General features: G+C 43.2%; 1 protein-coding gene across 18 annotated transcripts in view; it reads right to left on the reverse strand.

Moving 5' to 3' along the window:
* Positions 1–15,136, reverse strand: part of TNRC6C (trinucleotide repeat containing adaptor 6C) — a 108,232-nt gene extending 93,096 nt beyond the window's left edge. For 10 of the 18 annotated variants that reach the window (XM_075770930.1, XM_075770928.1, XM_075770917.1 and 7 more), the window contains exon 1: positions 13,492–15,136. The gene's annotated coding sequence lies outside the window, so the exon portion shown is untranslated. The remainder of the gene's footprint in view (positions 1–13,491) is intronic. The other 8 variants (XM_075770927.1, XM_075770920.1, XM_075770922.1 and 5 more) reach the window with 3 other exon arrangements.
* Between the last annotated feature and the right edge of the window lie 478 nt (positions 15,137–15,614).

Raw genomic sequence — 15,614 nt, forward strand, 5'->3', positions numbered from 1 at the left:
TGTCACAAACGGTCAGAAATTCAGCAGCTGCTGTACTGCGACCAGTTTGGGACCATCTACAGTAACAGAGATATAGATCAGCTGAAGAGAGTCCAGAAAACAGCAACAGCCCATCAAAACGCATGGGCCTGTGGAAAAAACTTTGGACTTGGATTCACCTAATCTAACAAGAGACAACCACCCTTTTATTCAAATAGGTGTTAAAGAGGTAGAGAAGAGCAGAGTAAAATCTTTCTATTTTAGCTGTGCTACTTAGCACTGATTTTAAATTGCAACAAAGCAGATTTGGATTAGGCATAAAGAAGTATCTTCCACGCTGTAGCATTTAAAAAAACCCCAACACTAAAAGACATACCTAATCTTTATAAATATACATTTGGAGGAGAGAAGAGGAAAAATACCTAAAGAAAGGAAGACTTGTTTTTATTAAGAAGTAACACTGATACAAGGCCACATCAACTCCTGGATACAAAGACAATTAGACTGGAAACAGGAGTCCTCTACCCATTCACAAAGTAAAATCCTGCAATAGCCTTTCAAGGGAATTAATGAGGCAAAAGCCCTTAGCTACACCACTGTAGACAAGGTAAGTTCATGGACGAGTTACATGTATAGGTATGATCACAGAGCTTGAAACTAAACCCTGTAATTTCAAAGTCTGGGTGCAAAATTTGTTCCTACAGGGAGTCATAAATGAAGCTTGATGAGATGTTTTGTTTGACCTCAATTTATAATTTATTAATCCCATGCTTTGGGGTTTCTGTCAAATTATGCCCAGACCTGCACCTATCACTCCTTAATACACTATTTGCCTTGACAGGGGATTCCTGCCTTCCTCTGAAATATCAAAATATCATCCACTGCTAACAACTGCGGGGCTGGTACTTTGATGCTCCCAGTATCTGGTCACTTCCTTAACATGGACAGCGGTTCGATTTCTGAAGTCATGTAGAACTTCCACCAAAGTTCCTGCACCAAAGCGGAGCACTAATACCGCCCTTGATGCTTCCTTTTACTGTACAATATAGTTTTGGCTCCAAGTCTTCTTTGGGTGTTTTTATTTGATTCATTACAGAGTATTGGTAGGTATCTTCAGGTCTATGCTGTTCCCTGGACCCTTCAGTAATTGTGAGGGATCAGACATGATCCCTACGTACTGTACTGTACTCCCTTCCAGGCTCTCTTTAAACCACAGCACAAATGACTTAAGGTGCAAGACATGCACAAACTTCATTCACTACTGAAATCTGTGCAGGAGCAGAATGTAGCTGCCATTTAAGACACTCAAGAACATTACAGGATTACTTGAGAACAGGATGCGAAAAGCACCGCATTCAATTAAAATATCTTACTGAAACTACAGGAAGATTTCAGGTCGCCCCAGAGACTAGGTTAATAACTCTGCTCTTACAATCTGTAAAATAGAAATTCCATGATCAGAAGAAAAAAAGAGCAGCTGTGCTACACACCTTGTCTCAAGGCTGCATCTCCAGCAGTACTACACAGTGTTTCTAACCATTTGGATTATTGGTTAAAGAGCAACAAAACGCTGGTATGACCTCAAGGAGAGTGCCAATTGCTATTTACTGCAGGACCTAGACTCTTGCGAGAGGTTTCCAATTCACCCTGTGTTAACTCATTGTGATCCTACGTCATATACACTTTAGGTGAACAACCACTGAAGTAAATTAGATTAGAATGAAAATAAAGCATAGATAGTTACTATCATTCAAGATTTTTTTTTTAAAAGGCACACTGACCTGGCCTTGTCTTGGCCTCTACAAGTTGAATACCAGTCACTAGAAGTGGGGAAAAACCCAGAGAAGAAAAAGCCTTTACAAATTAACTGCAAGTGGTAGGCCGGGCATAAGAAGTTTGACAAGTCCGTATTAGAGCACTGCTCAAGTCTGAGTGCGTGTTTGCAGGTTTTTGTTTTTCATCTACAGACTTCCTTTTGTTCACTTTCTCCTGGATTGTTACCAGAGACAGATGGTGTACTAATGAGAACGATTCAGGAAATGTATGTTTTATCTTCATTACTAAGTAGAGCAGCCCAATAGGAGTGGATTTGCAGAGCAAAACTGTTGGTGCAGAGGACTTCATAGCCACACTATCCCCATTCCACGTGAATTTATTACTTGAGACTAGCTCCAGTCCACTCCCGTGTGCAGAATGCTCACCTGCAGCAGGAGAGCATTAACCGCATCCTTGGAGCACATCATCCAGTGAAGCTTTATTTAAAAGGAATAGTTATTGTTTTCCAAGACCACTTTGATTCACGATGTGAATCAAAGCACAGTATCTTACAACAATCAGAAGATTTGCCTAAACATGAAACTCCTAATCCAAATTAACATATTAGTGCAGATGATCCTATAGGATGTGAAGTTGCAGTCACACAGGTATGCCACCTCTTCTGTGAGAGTTCTGCTTTCCACAGTGCAGGTCTGTCAACACATACACAAGCTCCACACTGATGCAACTTATGTAGCTGGTAGGGAAATCCAGGCATGGGCTAGAGCACTGCACACAAAGCCTCACCCTTATATACATTTCAGGCACAAAGCATACCAGAATTTGCTCCCTCAGCCTGCTAATAAAAAACCAAACCAAACCACACACAAAACCAAATCTGACAAACAAAAAACCACCCAAAAAGGCTTACATTATATTCACCACTAGAAGCAGGCTACAAACAACAAGAAACATGGTACAAACAACACCTCTCCTCCCCCATCAAACATGGACTGACTCCTCTCTTGGAAAATTAAGCTACAGCCTGTGAAGAGTACAGATAACTAGATTTACTTTCACAGCACTGCCTCCCTTGCAGGCCTGATAATATTTACCAGCAGTTGATGTAGCATCTGGTCCAGAGCTCTTCCCCAGTCTTCCTGGGACTTAACACACAAAGGAAAACAGCTTTGGAATCCAGTAGCTTAGCAAGAGCGCAGCATGTTTGTCTCTCTCCAGATACTACGTTTGCTATTTTGGTTCCTGCAAATACTTTAGAAGACAAGAGCCCTGTGCCAACAGAAGCAAAGCCCCACACTGACAAATTGTTCAACTAAGTATCATCGATTAACTGACCAAGAAGCAGAAGTGACCTAGGGACAAGTTTCTGGCTCAAATTACTGGACTTGAAATGTATGTCAGAGGAGCACTGCTTCCTGGGGCAGCTGCACAGGGATACTGCAAAGCAGGAGGCCAGGAAATAGGAACAGGAGCAACAGCTCCACAGGATGTTTTGCCACACACCACAGCCCCCGGGCTCCCTGTGAGAGCTGACCACTCCCAGGGACGGAAACTGGAGGAGCTGGTCAGTGCGTCACCTGTCCGACAGTAACAGGGTCGGGAGGGACAATGCGTGCTGCAGGACAGATGGCTAGGAACACTGCTTCTGTGTAGCATACCTTCACACCCTTCAAGCAAGCACAGCTCAGCCTTTATGCTTCTTTAAAAAAATGAATACCAAGTTCGCATAACTAAAATGCTGTACTATTTTGCCTGTAGGGATTTCCAACACCCACAGTCCTCCTCTCCCTCCTTCCATCGCAGTCACATGCCAGCACCCAACTAGTCCTGAGCCCAATCACTTTGGTATCAGCAGGCAAAAGCATATGAAACTTGCTTGCTGCAGGAGCTGAAGAGCAGGCTGGTACTCTCCCAAAGGTCAAGCTAGATGACACAACCTACAGGATCAGAAAGTAGGCAACAGAATTTATGCTGAAGACAACTATGTCTATAGTGCTGTTCTGCTTATTCTGGGGAAATAGTGGTGCCAACATATCTTCAACAAAAGACACCCAGCTCACAGCAGCCGCTGCCACATCCATGAGTGCCTCCAGTGTGTTTAAAAAGGCCCAGGAAGGTGAGGTCTGGAAGAAATACCTCTCCTTTAGGCAGAGTTCGTGCCACAGGCACAGTAGAAAAACGCACATGGACTTCCCTCACTTGCAGGGAAACCGTGCCAGACAAGTCTAAGAATAACACCAACACATACCAGCAGCATAGTGAGTAGCACCAGACGTGTTACCAGACATGCACGTCACAACTTTAAATACAGACCTGCCCGAGATGACCTCCTGAAGTCCCTTCCAGCCTGAGTTTTCCCTATGATATTCAAACTGTTTCAGAGATGCGTGGCAGAAGCCTGCAGAAACCAGACTCTAGGAAGATGGCATGCTATACAGGGAACAGGCCTCTGCCATCTCACTACTGAGATGTCCAGGTGTCACCTCAGAACACACAAGCAGCGGGGAGGTGCAGGACACCGCTGCTGCCCCAGCTCCGGGAAGCTCACGGAGAGAGACCTGGACAGGGGAGCACAAGGACCGTGGCCTCACAGGAAGGATGCGTCTCAAGATCTAGAATTAGAAAAAAAAATGACACTGTTCCTCATGCTGTAGAGCTGAGGACAGTACTCCACAGCACAAGCCCAGCCAGCATCACCAGCAACAGTAAGGGGATACATAGTAAAAGTGGGTGAATGGCATAAGTTATCTAGGAGGTGCACATAAGCTGGGCTAGAGCGTACCGGCTCTAAGAACGAGATGCTCTCCACACTGCACACGTGCTGCCTTGGAAAGCTGAAGTTCCACTACGTGGGAATATACCACCTTATTATACTTGCTCCCAGATACAGACACAAGTTAGGTGAATGCCCCGGCTCCAGACATAACAAAGCAAGATAAGATGAAAAAGGGAAAACAGATGTCAACAGAACTCCTTGTTGTAGAAACCAGAAGGGAAATAAGTTTAAAGGGAATATGAAGATGGAGACTTATGTTTTTGTAAAATGTCTATTCTTTTAAAAGATTTCAGAACACACAAACTCATAATTTCCTTCTTCTGCATTTTTACATTTGCTGGGTGAGCTCATTGAACATTCAAGTTGTTGTCTTCGAGTTTTCCAAATACCATTCTATTTAAAGGCACTGTGAATAGGGAATTCAATTTATCAAATGAATGAAAGAAGAATTCTTAGCAGGAACCCTGGTGAGCTAATCAAGAGTCACAATAAAATGTCAGGGGTCCTGGAATTCTCTGCAGGAGGTTAACACCAAATTTGATCCGAGTCAAGGAAGACAAAACATACTATAGACTAATAAACTGTACTAAAAGTTGTGTACTGCATATGTGAAAGTTTAAACACAAATGAAGAAAATCTTCTTCATTGTTTTGTGCACTTTTTATACATTCTTAGTGTTTAACTACAAAAATCAAAACACTGCCCACCATGATCATTTAGTTCAACTTAAAGACAACACATTTTGAAGCAATTTAGGTTTTGCTCCACTTCATCTCCAGCTGCAATGCTGTTTTGAAAATTAAAATAGCAACATAACTCAAGTGAGAAGAAACCTTTATATTACTCTGTACCTATCTTTAGGCTGGAAATTGAATCCACAAAATTCAGAAAAAGACTTATTCTATTGTCCTAAATTAAGGAAACAGAGAGGTCCAAGCTAGCAGCTTTCCCTCCACAAATCTACCAGAGTTTAAAAGATTGCTTCTGCATGGCTGAAAAGGTAATCCTTATTTCCATTAAGTTCATCAAATTTCAAAGTTCTCTGTTCCTCCACTTCATTTTCCATAGTAAAAGCATCTGGACACCAATTCCTGCCAATAATAAATTAGAATATCAGAGCCACCATCAGAATGGGCCATCATCTATTTTTCAACTTAGCAAATGAATAGTGTCTCCACGGGGGAAGGAAAGATAGGGTACGGGGAGAGACGGGGAAAGGAAATAGCCATAAATGATCTTCCGGGACAGAACAACCAATTGCAGTAAATACTGCTTTGGAAATCAATTTATGGACAATTATGATCTTAGTAATAAATATTTTATGCCTTCAGTTAGTCCATGAAATGCCCAGGGGAGTAAACATTCTCAGAAATATATCCAAAATGTCTCCCAGTACATTATCTGATCAGTAGATGCAGCCAGAATTCCAGAAGGATCAGCTCTTGGTTGTCTGGATGCTGACAGAGGGACAGAGGATGGACAGAGTAGGGGTGGGAAACCAGAATTTTAATGCAGTTGGACTATCAGGGTGCTGCAATATCATCCAGATAAAATAGACTGTATCTATCTGTCTGGGTTATTTGCTTCAAAAATACAGAATTTTGTTGTCACTGCAATGTTTCACCTAGAAATTTGTGAAGAATGATTGCAAGAATGAATGCAAGAAAAAAATGAAAGTTGAGGGTCTTTAAGCAAATCATTATGTAAGCATCGACCCAGTAACACAACCTTTGTTTTATTCAATTATTACACATGGTAGCACGGTATAAAGACTGACATCACTAGATAAAGTACTGTCGGTGCCCAATGAGACTTAACGTGGATGGTTCTTTCCAAAAATGAAGGACTACTAAAAGTTTGATTAGAATAGAAATAGTAAAAATTACACATTCACCAAGCTCCAGTAAGTCCCATATAATAACATCTTTTACCTGAAACAGTATTATTTATACAGAGACTCCCCCCCTCAATAGCAGCAATTCTATTACTGTGACAGATCAAATTTAGTTCCACACCTGGGTCAGACAGCTATACTTTATGACGATCATACTAGAAAATATTAAACAGCATTTAGATTGCTACCACCAGGCTCTTCTCCTTCCTTATCAGGAGATGCTGCTTCTTCCATATTTTTAAAGGCTTAAAAAATAAACATATACCTCTTCACAGTCTACATCAGCTAATGTTATGCAAAGAGAATCAAATAGTTTCATAAGCAGGAAAATGAAGAGGTATGTTATAAACAGATGTGATCAGCACACTTATGCCAATAGCTTATTTTTAACCAAGAGCAATTTTTCTGCAGCATCACAAAACAAGAATGAGGTACAATACTGTGCACTTAGAGCATTACAGCCACGACACCATAAAGAGACAAGAATGATTAGATTTGCAGAGATGTAACATCTTTCATTACATAGCCAGGGAGTAAGAGACAAACTTTCCAGTGGAGCATCCATTTCAAAGTTTGAAATGTCGAAAAAACTCAGACAACACAAACATTGGAAGCAATTCTCGTATGTTATGCAAGCTTGTGTAATTAAAAACATTAAGAGAAGAGGAAAGTTGAGACCTACAGATAGAATTATGTTAGCAGAGGGATAACGAGGAGGAATCCTACTGCAGACTGGCTTCGGTAATACACTGTGCAAAGAGTCTTACTTGATTTATCACACACATCGTTAGGCTATGCTTACAGTGCTAGCAAAGTTTTTAACTTCACATTTCATATGAAATATCATCTTCAAGGCTATTGTGAAAATACATTGAGCTCAAGCAAAAACATTACAAGCAATGCCAAAGATCATCTTCTACAGTCTTCTATTAATGACTTTGGAAGAAAATACAGGAAAATGGTAGTCAGCATCTGTACAGTTGGTCGGTTGTTTTGGGGTTGTGGTTTGGGTTTTTTTTTTTTTTTTTTTTTTTACATTCTCACTGAACTGCTCCTTTTTTCTAGAATGGCTTGTGTTAAAGCACTGGGTTGATGCTCTTTTGTTTACCAGTAACCAGCCGCTGTTTGAAAACAAGCATCTCCATTGTCAGCATCAGTGATGTTAGCATCAGCCACCAAAACATTTTGGAATTCTGAAGAACTAAAAGACCCAAGAGTCTCAGACTAGAGTATGACTGAAAAGCAGAATGACACAACATAGATATCTGGCTGAGCTTAAAATAGACTTGGCAGAAGTCAGTTTGAACTAACAATCGATATGTGTACATACTGACCACCCAGAATGGTATCCAAGCCACTGTGAGTACTCTGTATCCCTCAAACAAAACAATAAGCTCTTCCACTTCTCATCAGGAAGTCCTGCAAATGCAGTACGAGAGAGAAAACTGTAAATTTCAAGCAGACAGAACACAGGAAGGGGAAAAAAGGAATAGGAAACAGCACATCTAAAAAAAAAAACAGATACAACATTCTAGGAGATTGTTCTTGACCAAGATAGTAACAAAGGCACTACCCACTATCCCTTCAGAAAGTCATCATGGGAAAACACCCACAGACCCCAGGAACTAGAAGCTGGGGGTGGGTGGGGGGGAAGACTGGATCTGCGTCAGGAAAACACCCATTGGCAGACACTAACACTTCATAGACCAGGTGGTTTGTTTCATCGCAGTGGAAGGGAGGTGGTTGTTACCTTTTCCTAAATGAGCTGGTAGTTGCATGATAACTATTCTGAGACCTATAAACATATTTTTCTCTGGGGCTTAATTACCACTAAGCATCCCAATGGATTTGACAAGTCAATTTTTCTCAAAAAAAAAAAAAACCCAAACAAACAAAACACCAAACCAAACAAAACCCCCTCATTCTCTAGCAATTCGGATCTTACTGCTAAAAAAGCCCAAACAGCCAAGGGATAAGTATTAGCTACTTTTAATACAAAACTGAAAGCAATTGTTAACATTTCTCATAAGTGAGCTTCTAAAACATAGAATTTCCTGATTGAAATCTAAGTAAATGTGACTCTAGTTTGCAGTTTTTTAAATGGATGTACATTTCAAAACATAGAAAAAGCAAGCTGCAGATAGCTGTTTATTACAAATGACTTCCACCTCCATAGCCCTCAAAGGCAAACTATAAAGCTGTGTGCAAAGCTAGACAATCTGGGCATCCAGCCATAAAACATCACTGCTGCAGCACAGATAACTGTTCTCACTCTCAAGCCATCCTTGGCTGTAAACCCACAGGGAAGAGCTCCAGAAAGCAGACCTCACTACCGTCAAAGCTTCTAATATTTTATGAGCTTGAATTACAACTACATTCAAGACCTCAACACTGAAAGTTGCAGTGCTGACTCACATCCAGGGCTAAGACCAAAACTAAGATTTTGATGCTTGGTACCCTGAACCATGCGACTTAAGTACAGCTATTATTTTACAGATGTCTTCAGTGAAAGAAGCCTTTTTATTGGGATGAAGAGAGAGATTACATATAAAAAAACCCAAACCAAAAACCAACGAAAATAATCAGATATATATTTTAAAGTACTGATGCATTTTCTACAAGTGATACAATCTTAAAGAGCACTGTAACTATTCTGTGCAAGAATGGACATGGTATGATGATCAAATTCAGACATTTTTCTCTTGTGTGGGACATTTTAAAACATGTAAGTGGCAAGGTGGAAAGCTGCACAAATAAAGTTTCAGAAAACACAGTTATAACTGTGTATGGGAATCCACAGTGAAGTTAATCATGATTAAGTAATAATAAAATAAGCATAAGGACATCTACATCTGGTAATTAAGATGTAAAACTAAGCTGTGCTTTAGGTAGCCAATTTTCATAAATAGCTCCGATTCCTAAAGGAAGATCAAATACTACTTTGATTCCTCTGCTTTCATACATTACGAATAACCATCTTTCATTTTACCACTAGTATTTACCAGTGAAGAGTCTGTGCAGAGCGCATAGATCATTTAGTAATGCAATTTACTGTCACTTCTAGATCATCTCCCCATTCAATAAAGTATACTTCTCTTCTAAATACTATTTCCCCTGGCTGATATCTTCATAATACAGCTGAAAACCTCAAGCCATTATCACTAGAAGGAATCAGCTGATCCTAAATTGGCTAGACTGCAGCGTCACAGGCATTTAAGAGGTTTCCTTATCACTCATCTTTAATACTAAGGGATTGACAGGCTCCTACCTGCAGCTTCTGGGCCAAAGGGAAACCTTCTAATGGTATTACCGTTATCTTGTAATCTGAATTTTAAACAATTAAAACAATAGCACTTTTGCGTTGCACATCTCTATTGTAACCAAAGATGATAAATTTTTTCATCAGTTCTCATGTTCAAAGCCTTATATAAAGCACTGATTTTGAAAAAGGAAGCAATATGCATTCTCCATTTAAGTTGCTATACCTTCAAAGAGAAGCAACACAGTAACAGGCATGGAGATACAAGTAATCAGCAGAGACTACTTCATTTACTTCGGAAAGGTTTGGCCATCTTATTTTTAAATCTGCAGTTCTCGTAGTCAATACTATCTAGCAATTCTTTCCAAATGAAAGCCTCTTTTTACTAAAGCAAAGGATGGCTCCACCCCTGACCTCCTCCTTCAGCTTGTTTTGGAAAGGGGCCAGATGACAGCATTTGGAAAAGCGCATGTTTATCTCGGCAAGGCCAGCTGCTAAGTTAACATATCACCCCTTCATACGCACACCAGTCTTGGTTAAGTCTTAACAGCTAAAACTGAAAGTAAACGCTGCTATTGGGCTTTTAATAACAAACTTAACACAAAGGTGTCTACATCGCATATAGTATCTGACTGGATTGTAAAAGCGTAGGTCATTTTGAGCTAACAGCAGGCAGTAAATCCCTTACTTGAATAAAATTTCCTGGCCTTTCTGAATGAAGTAAATGAAAACCAGAAAAATAAGAGGGTTTATTTCCAGACTAATTTAAAGCTATACCTTCTATAAGGTTGCCATTCAGCAACAGTTTGTTTCAAGACATAAGAGATTATATTACAGCCCTTGCTTGACAAAACCTTTAACTTTACCCTGTTATATTGCGACTCCAGCTCACAAGGTATGGAACTTGGGAGCTTTGAGAACTTCAACAAAGAATCTTCAGGTTAAAAGTACTCTTATGTCCAACTATGTTATTTTTCATATTATAAAAATTTCATCATATTATTTTTCCAAGTCTTAAAAAGCTCCTTCAAACAAAAAAGGATAGAATTGCCTTCCTTCCCTTAAACATCAGCAGAAGATCACTAAAGTCATCAAAAGCATAACCTGTTATTTTAATAGGAAAGGCAAACCCTGGAAAAGAATTTAATCCAGAGGGGTGGATTTTTCATTCATCCCAGCAAGCTTCAGCAGACTTTGCAATAGCAGATGAAGTAAACTTCATCCCATTCACAGGTCATCAGGGGCAGATTTTGAAAGATGCAGAGACGCCAGGTCAAGAGGGTGAACCTTTAAATTACCAAACGCCAACCAAGATGCACAGACCAAGGCTCCCCACAAGTCCATTCCAAGTAAGTGGGACTAATGCCCTGCATCAATGACAGCCTAATTACAAAATAATCCATGTATGGTAACAGCTGTAACAGCATAAACAAACTAACTGTATATAATACACTACTCCATTCAAATCAGCTTTTAGCCTGATGCATACCCGTACTTAAATTGGTCGATATGAGAATCCACACATACAGAGGGCAGAAACATTAGTAAGTCCTAAGTACTTCATCCTGCAATCCAGGAGAGCTCTGGAGAGGCTACTTTGCCCTGGTTTTTTCATTACTAGAAACAAAATGTTTAGTCAAAAGTACAGAATATTGCCTAAAACACAGCCCCTATCAATATGCATCCCTCTTGCCCAGAATCAAGCCCTGCTCCCAGGCTCCAGCAGCTTTCCTGATGGCAGCACCTCTTCACCAAGGGCTGAGCAGAGACCTTTTTCATTTCACGAGCTACGTGCCAGTCAGATAACTTCAAGTCAGAAAAGATACGTTCTCCTTTGAGGATAGGGACAAAGCAACGCAAGGCATTATTACACTCCTACTAAACAGTCATGTCCACTAAAAAAAGTTCCAATTCATCTGATTTACTACAGCTTTCTTCACAGACTCAGAAGCAGCAAGGTTAGCCAATACCTGTGCATAACACAGCCTCTGTAATCTCACCCCAAAAAAACTTATGTCCTACAAATTAAACAACAAGCTTCTCTCAGACTATAGCCTTTTTTCTAACCGGTTGTATACAAGTCTGACATTGATGCTTTAACGTTCTGGAAATAATTCCAGAAGCCGGAGCAGAACCAAGAGTGCATGGGGGGGGGGGGGGGTCCTCAGCACACCATTTTGAGTTCACAAATGAGCACTGAAGTAGCCAGAAGACAGATATCCGAGGGCTTTCTGAATTTGAGGTACCGCAATTACGGAAAACTACGTGATTCGCTAAGTACAGGTCGCACCCACTGCAAGTCACCTACTTCTTCCTTTGGAATACATAAGGGGGAAGCAGTGAGAATCAGTGTCTCCCTTTCCACTACTTTTTTTAAAACGATAAAAAGTAATATTCGATGGGAAACTGCATTTTAATTGTCAGTGGCAGGTGAATCCAAAAAGCCCACCCACGGTATGTAATTAGGGCGAGATTTTAAGGACGTGACTTTCTTCCGAAGTAACACCCAAGAGCAGTGCAGATGTTCTCCTGCTCCTCTACACTTGCATTGTCCTCAGGTCCACGCAGCACCACCGACATCCACCTGATGTAAAGCTCTGCATTGCCAAGCAGCCCACTAACAGCGGGATTTATGGGATTTTTTTAATTACTTTAACTGCTCTAATGTCCAGAGCAAATTTCAGTATGTAAATTAAATTCATCAGATATACATATGCATACGAGAGGATAAATATGCAACAAACATGGGTATGACGTAGTAGATTATTTCTAAATTTAAACCGGCTGCTATATTAATTGAACAATTATCTTCCCACAGATACACTCAAGTTTTAGCAGAAAATAAAGTAGCCACAAAATATGACTAGCAGTACTATATTTAATGAAAAAAGAGGAGGGAAAAATAACAATTGAGTTCAATAAATCCCGTAATTGGACCTTCAACTAATTACATATTAAGAAGATTAACCTTTGACACAAGCTTGCGATACAAACAAAGAAGATTCAAACAATTAATAAACTTCCAGTGTTTCAAGATTTCGCAGGTTAACAACCGAACCCTCCCTATTTTCTTCCCCTTCAGCATCGCAGTTAAAAGCATCAACTGTTTAATATTCTCTCTCCCACCGGAAGACATTTCAGGTTTAGAGGTAGATCTCTCTGAATACTCAGGAGAAAATTACAGTAGTTCCCCATAATCTCATTACGTGGGGGAGGAGAGAGGGAAGAAAAACCCCACCAAACCCACGGATCTAGAGATCTCAACTTTTAAGAGAAAGCAGCCACGAGGGACAAAGATCTGCTCACCCACCAGAGCAGCACTGCTGACCATACCCACACTGCTCCTTTTCCAGGCTTGGGATCATTTCCAAAAGCTTTGCAATAATTTTCACACGTCTAAGTTATAAAGCAAGTGCAACACGGTCATGCCTGCAACAGAAGCGGCTGGGATGTCCAAGTGGCACAACGTACTTGCAAATGGCACTTCTGTTCGCTATTTTGTTCCCAACAGCTATTTGAACTGGGAAAAGGCACATAGAAAAATACCGAATTAATTTTAGTGTGTAAAAAAGTATTTCCCCAAGTTGTTTAAAGCAAAAAAAAAAAAAAAAAAGATATCTGATAAAAATAAATGTATTTTCAAGTATTTTGGGGTGTTACTTGCTTCATTGACTAACAAGCAGTAAAATAATGGTAATAATCTGGTTTAGACTTGTGAGCAAAGGAGGTATGCACTGGCTTAGCAGGTCTGTTCCACTGCTGACTTCTACCATGCCCAGATTAAGAGAGGCTATTACCCCTTCTTACCTTTTAGTCTTTTCTTTATGGGGCTCTTTGGCAGCTTTCGATTCAGTCTTGCTGTAAGGAAACAAGTGAGTATTTTGTCTACCGTGTAGGGGTCGTGCTGACGTGTTCCTTTCTTATTTTAATGCTTCTTTTCTTTTTTTTTTTTGTAAGTGTACCCGTAATTTCACAAATCTGAATACGAAAAAATCTCACACGGCCAAAAAAATCAAGTGTTTTTTTTGTTGTCGTTTGTTTACCCCCCCTTCAAAAAAAAAAAGTCTGCCACACCGAAGAAAAAAAAACAAGAGATCAACAGGAAAACACTATCCAAGTAGAAAAGCAAAGAGCTTCAGTGTTATCCAGCCCAGAGGTGAAGTGCAGCAAAGGCAGGTCCAATTCCAAAACAAGCTTTTGATTTCCAGTGAAGCAAAAAAAAAAAACCAAAAAACAAAACCAAAACAAGACCAAGAAACCAAGACAAAATACACCTTAAGGTCCCCAGCTAAATTTCTGCACAAGTGTGTCTTAAGTACAAGTTTGCTTTTATGTGTTGCAGCAAAACCCACGAAAGCCAGGATTTGGAGTTGATCGGGATGAGTTCTCGTGTGTGTGTCTTGATGGGTTCTCAGTCCACATGGAGGAGCATCTGAGGGGGTTTTAAAAAGTGCAAATTAAAAAGAGAAACTGGGACCCAGAAATAGTTTTTAAGATGGATCCCCCCCTTCAAAAAAAGAAAAAAAAAAAAAAAAAAACAACAAAACCCCAAACAAACCACGGAGCCACGGGGGGATCCGGAGTCTCACATGAGGCTCCGGGCAGGAGGAGGATCCCGCCGAGTCTCTCGCTCCAGGGAGATCCGAGGAGGGGCGGAGGATCCGCAGCAGTCTCTCAGGGGAGGAGGATCCGCGTCTCTCTGGCAGGGACCCCGGGAGAGCGATCCAGCAGCCTCTCCGGCGGGAGGAGGATCCAGCAGCCTCTCTCGCAGGAAGGAGCGAGCGCGGGGAGGGGATCCGAGTAGGAGGATCCAGCAAAGTCTTTCACGGAGGGAGGGGGGGGACGCGACGGGGGGAGTGGGGAAACCCAACAGTCTGTCTGCCTCGCTCGCACAGGGGATCCGGGGGCAGGGGAAGAGAGATCCCGCGGGCTCTCTCCGTCTCCTCCGGAGGGGTCGGACGGGAGGGGGGGGAAGGGCGGCGGGAGGCTGCGGCAGCGGAGCCCCTCGCCGGGAGGCAGGGACCCGGGCGCCCGTGCCCCCGGGGGAAGGCGGGGAGCGGGGGAGGCCGGGGGCCGAGGCGGCAGCGTCTCCCCAGGGGGCCGCAGCAGCGCCTCGGGCAGAGTCGGTCAGTCAGCCGGGCTTGCTGGCGGAGGCTGGGGGGTGGGGGGGCCCGCAGCGCCTCTCTCCGTTTCTCCCGGTCGCTCTCTCGCCTCGTCCGCTCGCAGGCAGGCGGTGCCGGGCTCAGTGCTGCCGGGCCGGTCCCCCGCTCCTCCGCGTCGCCGCTGCCGCCGCCGCCGCTACCGCCACGGACGCCGCCACCACCGCCGCCGTCCTCAGGAGCAGAGCTGCTGCCACCGCGGCCATTTTGTTGCTAACTGACAAGAGCCCCGCCAGGCAGCGCGAGACCGCGGGGAGGCTCCGCCGCGCGCTCCCCCTCCCCGCGCTGACCTCAAACAGGAAGTCTGCCCCCCCCCTCCTCCTCCTCCTCCTCCTCCCCCTCCCCTCCGGCCCCGCGCGCGGACACGTGACAGGGGAGCCCCCGCCACATGCAAATGAGCGCGGCGGCCGGAGCCAAAGAGCGGCGAGGCCGCGCGCTGTCGGCCACGCCCCCTCCCCGCCGCGGCGCGCGCCCTCCCCGCCACCGCGCTCAGCCCGCGCTCCCGGGGCGGGGGGGGAAGGGGAGAGGTGCCCCCACCCCCCCCGCGCAAAGGGGTGCTGAGGTGCTCAGCACCCCCCCCCCCCCCGCGAACGGGTGTCGGTGCGTTCACACCCTCCCCTACAAATGAATGTCGGTGCATTCACACGCACCCCGCCCCCCCCCGTGCAAACGGGTGTGGGGCCGCTCGCCCCCTCCCGTGCAAACAAGCTCCACGGTGCGCAAACCCCGGCGGGAGGGGGGGGGCCGCTCTGCGGGGCCGGGCACGGAGCG

The sequence above is a fragment of the Balearica regulorum genome, chromosome 18 (assembly GCF_011004875.1).
Source record: "Balearica regulorum gibbericeps isolate bBalReg1 chromosome 18, bBalReg1.pri, whole genome shotgun sequence".
NCBI lineage: Eukaryota > Metazoa > Chordata > Aves > Gruiformes > Gruidae > Balearica > Balearica regulorum.